The sequence below is a fragment of the Odontesthes bonariensis genome, chromosome 12 (genome assembly GCF_027942865.1).
Source record: "Odontesthes bonariensis isolate fOdoBon6 chromosome 12, fOdoBon6.hap1, whole genome shotgun sequence".
NCBI lineage: Eukaryota > Metazoa > Chordata > Actinopteri > Atheriniformes > Atherinopsidae > Odontesthes > Odontesthes bonariensis.
This window is the reverse complement of record NC_134517.1, coordinates 10,828,826-10,836,538: the sequence shown is the minus strand read 5'-3', so window position 1 is coordinate 10,836,538 and position 7,713 is coordinate 10,828,826. Positions and strand designations below refer to the sequence as shown.

The 7,713-nt window shown below is 37.1% G+C and overlaps 1 long non-coding RNA gene across 1 annotated transcript; it reads right to left on the bottom strand.

The window, feature by feature from the left end:
- Positions 1-1,787: 1,787 nt before the first annotated feature.
- LOC142396096 (uncharacterized) lies at positions 1,788-2,576 on the bottom strand. The gene is made up of 3 exons (XR_012772507.1): positions 2,518-2,576; positions 2,194-2,336; positions 1,788-1,843 (listed from the first exon to the last, which is right to left on the bottom strand). It is a non-coding gene; the product is annotated as an uncharacterized LOC142396096 (long non-coding RNA).
- Between the last annotated feature and the right edge of the window lie 5,137 nt (positions 2,577-7,713).

Genomic DNA, 7,713 nt, shown 5'->3' with positions numbered 1-7,713 from the left:
TATCAAGGAAACCCTTTTTAATTTTTTAAAAAGGCATAAGTAATCACTATATATGATTCAGTCATATTTATGGCTTTTATTTTGTAATAGCTCTCTTGTTTTTAAAGATATCAAAACCAAACCACTTCTGGTGTGTTCCTGAACTCATTGTGTACTCCCGACACCCTTTATTATCAAGGAAACCCTTTTATTTTTTTAAAAAAAGGCACAAGTAATCACTGTATATGATCCATTCATATTTAAGGCTTTTATTTTGTAATAGCTCTCTTGTTTTTAAAGATATCAAAACCAAACCACTACTGGTGTGTTCCTGAACTCATTGTGTACTCCCCACAACCTTTATTATCAAGGAAACCCTTTTATTTTTTTAAAAAAGGCACAAGTAATCACTGTATATGATCCATTAATATTTAAGGCATTTATTTTGTAATAGCTCTCTTGTTTTTAAAGATATCAAAACCAAACCACTTCTGGTGTGTTCCTGAACTCATTGTGTACTTCCCACAACCCTTTATTATCAAGGAAACCCTTTTTATTTTTTTAAAAAGGCATAAGTAATCACTATATATGATCCATTAATATTTAAGGCATTTATTTTGTAATAGCTCTCTTGTTTTTAAAGATATCACAACCAAAACAATTCTGGTGTGTTCCTGAACTCATTGTGTACTCCCGACACCCTTTATTATCAAGGAAACCCTTTTATTTTTTTTAAAAAAGGCACAAGTAATCACTGTATATGATCCATTCATATTTAAGGCTTTTATTTTGTAATAGCTCTCTTGTTTTTAAAGATATCAAAACCAAACCACTACTGGTGTGTTCCTGAACTCATTGTGTACTCCCCACAACCTTTATTATCAAGGAAACCCTTTTATTTTTTTAAAAAAGGCACAAGTAATCACTGTATATGATCCATTAATATTTAAGGCATTTATTTTGTAATAGCTCTCTTGTTTTTAAAGATATCAAAACCAAACCACTTCTGGTGTGTTCCTGAACTCATTGTGTACTTCCCACAACCCTTTATTATCAAGGAAACCCTTTTTATTTTTTTAAAAAGGCATAAGTAATCACTATATATGATTCAGTCATATTTATGGCTTTTATTTTGTAATAGCTCTCTTGTTTTTAAAGATATCAAAACCAAACCACTTCTGGTGTGTTCCTGAACTCATTGTGTACTTCCCACAACCCTTTATTATCAAGGAAACCCTTTTTAATTTTTTAAAAAGGCATAAGTAATCACTGTATATGATTCAGTCATATTTAAGGCTTATATTTTGTAATAGCTCTCTTGTTTTTAAAGATATCAAAACCAAACAACTTCTGGTGTGTTCCTGAACTCATTTTGTACTTCCCACAACCCTTTATTATCAAGGAAACCCTTTTTAATTTTTTAAAAAGGCATAAGTAATCACTATATATGATTCAGTCATATTTAAGGCTTATATTTTGTAATAGCTCTCTTGTTTTTAAAGATATCAAAACCAAACAACTTCTGGTGTGTTCCTGAACTCATTGTGAACTTCCCACAACCCTTTAATTTTAATAAAAACCTTTTAATTTTAGAAAAAAGGCATAAGTAATCACTGTATATGATTCAGTCATATTTATGGCTTTTATTTTGTAATAACTCATTTGTTTTTCTACATATTGACCTCAAAACACTTCTGATGTCTTCATAGACTCACTATGAAGACTTGACAGCTTCTTGCTTTTCTTTAAAGACCGCATAATGTTCTTAGAGAGAATAAAAACACTGAGCATCATTTATTTACATTCCACAATTTTTATTTTGTTCATCACTGTTCTTCACTCTTCTTTTTCTTCCAAATTGCTGCTGATAATTCATATCAAACATGCAAATTGTTATTCATGCATGAAACATACAACCTTTCTGTTAGTTTAGCATTAATTGTGAGTTTGAAAAGCAAAGTGATTAACAAAAAATTTTCTAAACATAAAATTGAGAACATTTGTAATAAGCATTGTAGTAATTGTAGTAAGGAGTTAAAAAACTAAGAGCAGTTTTTGTCTTTTGTTAGAATGGTAGTCACATATAGATTGGGCTGCATTTATTGGCTTACAGTGGAATCTTAAGATTGGTGAGACATTGGAAGTAATGCTATCTGCAATTTACAATGTATTTTTTAGATTACACACATAAGAGACACATTCAAAGTTACTTACATGATGTAGCCACCTTATATGTGAAATCAGCAAAGGCCACAGTTCCATGTTGATGTGACTCCCTCTTTTTCCTTCTCCCAATCTTCATCTGACATGTCAACGCAGGTCAGATGGTACCACCTCCTGCATTTAGTGCATTCAATCTGAAATACATTTTTAAATCACATTTTGAACATCATTGGATCAGGCTTTCCAGCAAACTGCTAATTGTATATGTGATATCATATGTTTTATCAAAACTGTACCCATTGCAGGGGCAATTTTACAGTGCTACTCTGCATCTTAAAAAGTCTAACTGAACTTAATATTAAATTGATAAATTACCCATTTTGTGTTTCCTTTCTGTTCAGTGGGATTCTCCCTGGCACAACTGGAGCAATGGTCTGTTTCACTGAAGACTAAATATAGGGATTTTACAAATTATATGTTCACTGTAGATTAAAGGTGGGGTCAATAATGGATATCAACACAAATATACATGTCTAGCCAAGTAAAATGATATCCACAGAAGTAGATACCACTGACTGCACGAGACATAGATGCCAAGCCAACTCCCTATCACATGTCATTGATCCTGCTCCCTTCCTATTGGTGGATAGTGTAACAAATCAAATTAAATGGATTATTACTAAGACTAATAATAATATAACTGTTTCTTTTAGGGAGTTACTCTACGGTACAAGTTGTTGTTATCATTCTTCATTCAACAAACCAGAGCACTGCAGTATGGTTTTTGCCATGGTGATCCTCAGGTCTTTTAAGTCCTTTCGTGATGTGGCTATTTCTATTTCCTGGGGGACAACAGGAAAAGCCTCCACCACGTCTGTGGCCATCTGTTTTATCATCGAAATACAAAGTAGACACTTTCAGGTGACAAAATTAAGGATGTCCGCATTATGATGTCGTTTCTGCTTCTTCCATGTGTCCTTCCATGTTTCCCTTTTAACTTCCTTGTGTGTCCAGTCCCTGTTTTGTGTGAGTGGGTTCCTATCAATCGTCATGCTCAGTTTACCAACCCTGACTCTCGGTGCACTCATCATCAAATTGTGGTTTCAGCCTTAGTGGTAAACCCTCAGGCTTAAATCAGTTTGATAGTTTCTCAAAGTTCATGTTCTACCTTGCTCATTCTATCGTTTTGATGCTCCGAGGTCGAGCCCGACATCTGCCACTCAAGTACCCCTGCTTGCCTACACACAATTTTGGTGTTCCCCCCGCTACAGCCTCTGCCAGCCATTTCCACTTCACTGCCCGTCTTTGTTATAACAATAAATCATTTCATAAGTTCAACGTCATCCATTTTCCTTGTCTGTGTTCTGCACTAAGCACAACCCCATAACAGTTATGTTTCTACAACAAACAAGCCAAAACAAACAATTGTTTTCATATTCAAAGAACAGATCTGGGGATGAAGACCTTACTTTCATGACGAAAACCCCACAGTTGCAACCATCTTTTTGAATGCTGTGGTTGATTCTGGCTCCCTGCCACTTCACATTTACCCAATCAGTCTTCTGATAGCGGTTCTGCCGCATTCTGAAGAACTGGCTGTAGTAATAGTTGACAGATTCAAAACATATTTTATCCTGATTGCATTTATAGTTCAATGAGAGCATACCTAAAAAAATAAAATATTATATTTCATAAGATAGTATTCCAAAAAAGTGGTCTACACAGATAATTACCAAATTCTTAATGTTAAACAAGATATACAAAATTGAAGAAGATGCACAATTTATACATTATTATTGGCGGAACCTACCAAAACCGTTTTGCAGCAACGTCTGACTCTTTGTCCTCATCTTTACCCAAGGGATCCATGACAAACACGTTTTGGTTCAACTTGTTCAGATACTACAAGGAGAAATTACACTTGCACATTAGAATGTCATATCATTACTTTAATTCAGTTTCATTATATATTTTGTAATATGTTCATTAAGGTTCTTACCAGGAATTTCCAGTGGTTGTTTGCAACATTCATGAATCCTATGATTCCATCATAGTTGTCAAAGTTAAGCTGTAACAGCAATTAAAAAAAAAAAGTATATTTTTTGAGAAATTTTCATGTTCTAAATGTTTAATTATGTTACATTACATACGATTTTAGTATTTTTACCTTGCGTAATGAGTGGTTAGCCATGGCAGATCGTTCTCCAAAAACTATTACTCCAGCAGAATAGTGGTTGAGGATATATATTCTTTTCCCTAACCCTTTGACATTCATTATGGTTCTGAAGTAGCACTCAATTGTCTGAAAAATGTATTACATTATTACTTACTCACACTGTTCAAAATCTAATATAACACCAAGGTGATGGTTGCTGTTTAAAAAAAAAAAAAGTTACCTCGCCCAGCAGCCACTTCTGTGGTGCTAGAGAATTGAATTCACTCTGGCGAAGAATGTACTGGTCAGTCTTGTCAGGTGATGCAATGACTGCAATGACAACTTCACTGTCCTTTTTCTTCCAAATGTCCTGCTGTTCATATAGATAAAACAGGCTAATTGTTATTCAAGCATGAAACACAGTTTTTCATGTAGTTGAGCATTAATTGCGAGTTACAAAAGCTTAGTGACTGAATTTTACAGTGTTTCTTTTACATCACACACATAACATCAATTTCATGTGTGAGCTACACTTTAAATATTCTTCATGATTATTGTGATATTGATTCCACCCATATGACCTTGAAAAAAAAAAGTTACATACAACTCCTGCTGTGTCAGTTGATTTTTTTGACATGGAAGTAGAAGTGGCGTTTGTCTGGTCTCCCCCTTTTTGCTGCTCCCCTTTATGTGGCGATATCTATGGTATTTAAGCATTACATCTTATGAAATCACAATGTAAAGAGATATTGTATAATGATCAAGGGTGCAGAAAATTTGTGAAAACAATGCCATACCTGTCCAGTGTCTCCTGTGTTCTGTTTTAAACCATCTTTTGATTTCTGATGCACCTTAAGAAAATACAGTACATTAGAACAAAAAATAATCTGTACGACATTTGTCAGGATTATTAGATATTAGACAAAAAAGTTTTAGCATTTGACTTACAGAAGTGTTTGTATGATAAGGGTCTTTAAAAGTATTTTTCTATCCATTTAATGTCATACCTTTCTTTTTGTCCTCATCCATGTTCTTTTCATGTGTCTGTTCACTCCCTTAGGAGTGGGAAACTTGTGGGGAGGGTGGAAATATTTGGTCCTCTTAGGAGCTGCACTCACGCTCCGTTTGCCCCACTTTTCCTCAGTGTGCTCCAACAGCTCTTCTTTCCCTTTCAATGGTCTGTTTAACAGTTTTAGATCTAGGCCGTACTGCAAGACGTGTTCCTTGTAGCGACCATGCAGAGAGGTATGCAGCTTCCGAATGAAGGAGCCAGGCCTGAGGAAGCGTTGCTTGCATAGAATGTGAGTCTTTGTGATGGAAAACCAGTTCTCCACGTGGCAGTTAGTTTGCCTTGTTTTGCTGTCTGCTGTGTTATTTTTGTTTGGATCTGAATCAATTGCATATCTGCATAGATCCCCCAACACAAGGCCTGACCAAAGTGGGAAGATCCCCATGTAATCCTGCAACAAGACATTGATGATCTCAGGACAGTAGTAATGATTTTTCTCACACTTTAACTCAACATCTTGCCCCTCTGACTGATCATTTTCCAAGACGTCTTTGAAAAAATGCAGAAAGGGTGAGTTGGCGAGCACAGCCTTGGCTCTCTGTGGTGACTCAGTTTGTTTTTTGATTGCCTGAGTGCTGTTATCATCATCTGGATTGCTCTTGTTCCTGATGCAGTTTTTGATGACTTCTAAGCTCTTTTTGACTTCCTGAGAGGAGAGCTTGGATCCAAAAATCCTCCCCATGTGGGCAAAAAAATTGACTGCAGAATCCAAAGTGCTGCTGTTGACCAGATGTGCCACACAATGAGTTGCAAATTCCCTCAGGCCTTTATCACTGGTCTTCCTGGAAAAGGAAACTGAAACAGCCTTCAAGATATGTGCTGAGCAGAGATGTAGCACAGTGATGGCCTTCAGCTCTTTTTTCGTCAAAGCGCCTTGAATAGCCTTGCACAGCATCTCAAGGTACCCTAAAATGTCCTGTCTGTTGAAGGCCAGCAGAACACCTTGCATGAGAGCCCAACTGTAGTCTGTTTCTACCTGGCTGATTTTATTGACAGTGATTCTTCTGACTTTTGTCAGAAATTTCATCAGCCAAAAGGACAGATTTGCCACTGTGTGGTCATTGGTGACCATTTCATTAACAGGAAGAGGAGGTTTGTTCTTTCCATCACCTGACAAACAGAGGGCATAATACAATACCCTCTTGGGTTGGTTTGTGAGACGGCGCACAACCCCGCCGGTGGCATCGAGGAAAAGGGTCACAGGAGAACGTGTGCGGAGATGCTCAACCAAAATTGCAATTGCTTGCTCTGTGTACAAGTGGACACCAAAGGGATCCACTTGAAGATGTTGGATATACCCCGGACAGAAGATGTAACTTGTGTCACACTCTCTGATGATCTGTTGGGTCAGTATCAGCTCCATCACCATATCATCTTGAAGCCTTGTGCTTTTATTGATTTCTGCTGACACTGCTTTCAGAATGTCTTTTGACAGTGCTCGAGTGAGGTTGCCAGCAAGTAGCTCCAGTGATGGTGTTTTCCCCAGCTTTCTATAAAAGGCATTACTCACCCCACCAGAAATTACTTTAGCTAATTTCCCTCTCTTCAAATTGCTGGCTGGCCTTGCTCTTGTTTCCTCACGCAAATGTTGCACTTCACCTTTTCGTGACACATGAATTGTAATTTGTTTTGTGGTCTTTGAGGGTTTGTGTCTAATTTGAAATAAGTATCTTGCTTTACAAGAGGAAAATGTGCATATTGCCTTTAATTTTAAATATGGCGATGCTTTCTTTCTGCTGTTAGGTGCTCTGAAATGCATGTACTTAAATGCAAGAGTACAGCAAGGGTTGTGCTTTCTGAAGGTAGTGTAAATAATATGTGTCCAAGACTTCTTAAGTTTTGAGGATCCGGAACTAGGTTTTATTTTGTCCCATTTTTCCCTTTTAATCTTCATCTTAAATGCCTTTGGTCCAGGCTGAGTAGTTCTGTACTCTCTGGAGATGACATTGCCATCTTCACTTTCAGCTGCAGCCGTTTCTTCCATCTCTCCTTTGGGTGCAGCTTCCATCTCTCCTTCAGATGCAGCTTCCATCTCTCTTTCAGCTTCAGCTTCAGCTTCCATCTCTGTTTCAGCTGCATCTTCCATCTCTCCTTCAGCTTCAGCTTCAGCTTCCATCTCTGTTTCAGCTGCATCTTCCATCTCTCTTTCAGCTTCAGCTTCCATCTCTCTTTCAGCTGCATCTTCCATCTCTCTTTCAGCTTCAGCTTCCATCTCTCTTTCAGCTGCATCTTCCATCTCTCTTTCAGCTTCAGCTTCCATCTCTCTTTCAGCTGCATCTTCCATCTCTCTTTCAGCTTCAGCTTCAGCTTCCATCTCTCTTTCAGCTTCAGCTTCCATCTCTCTTTC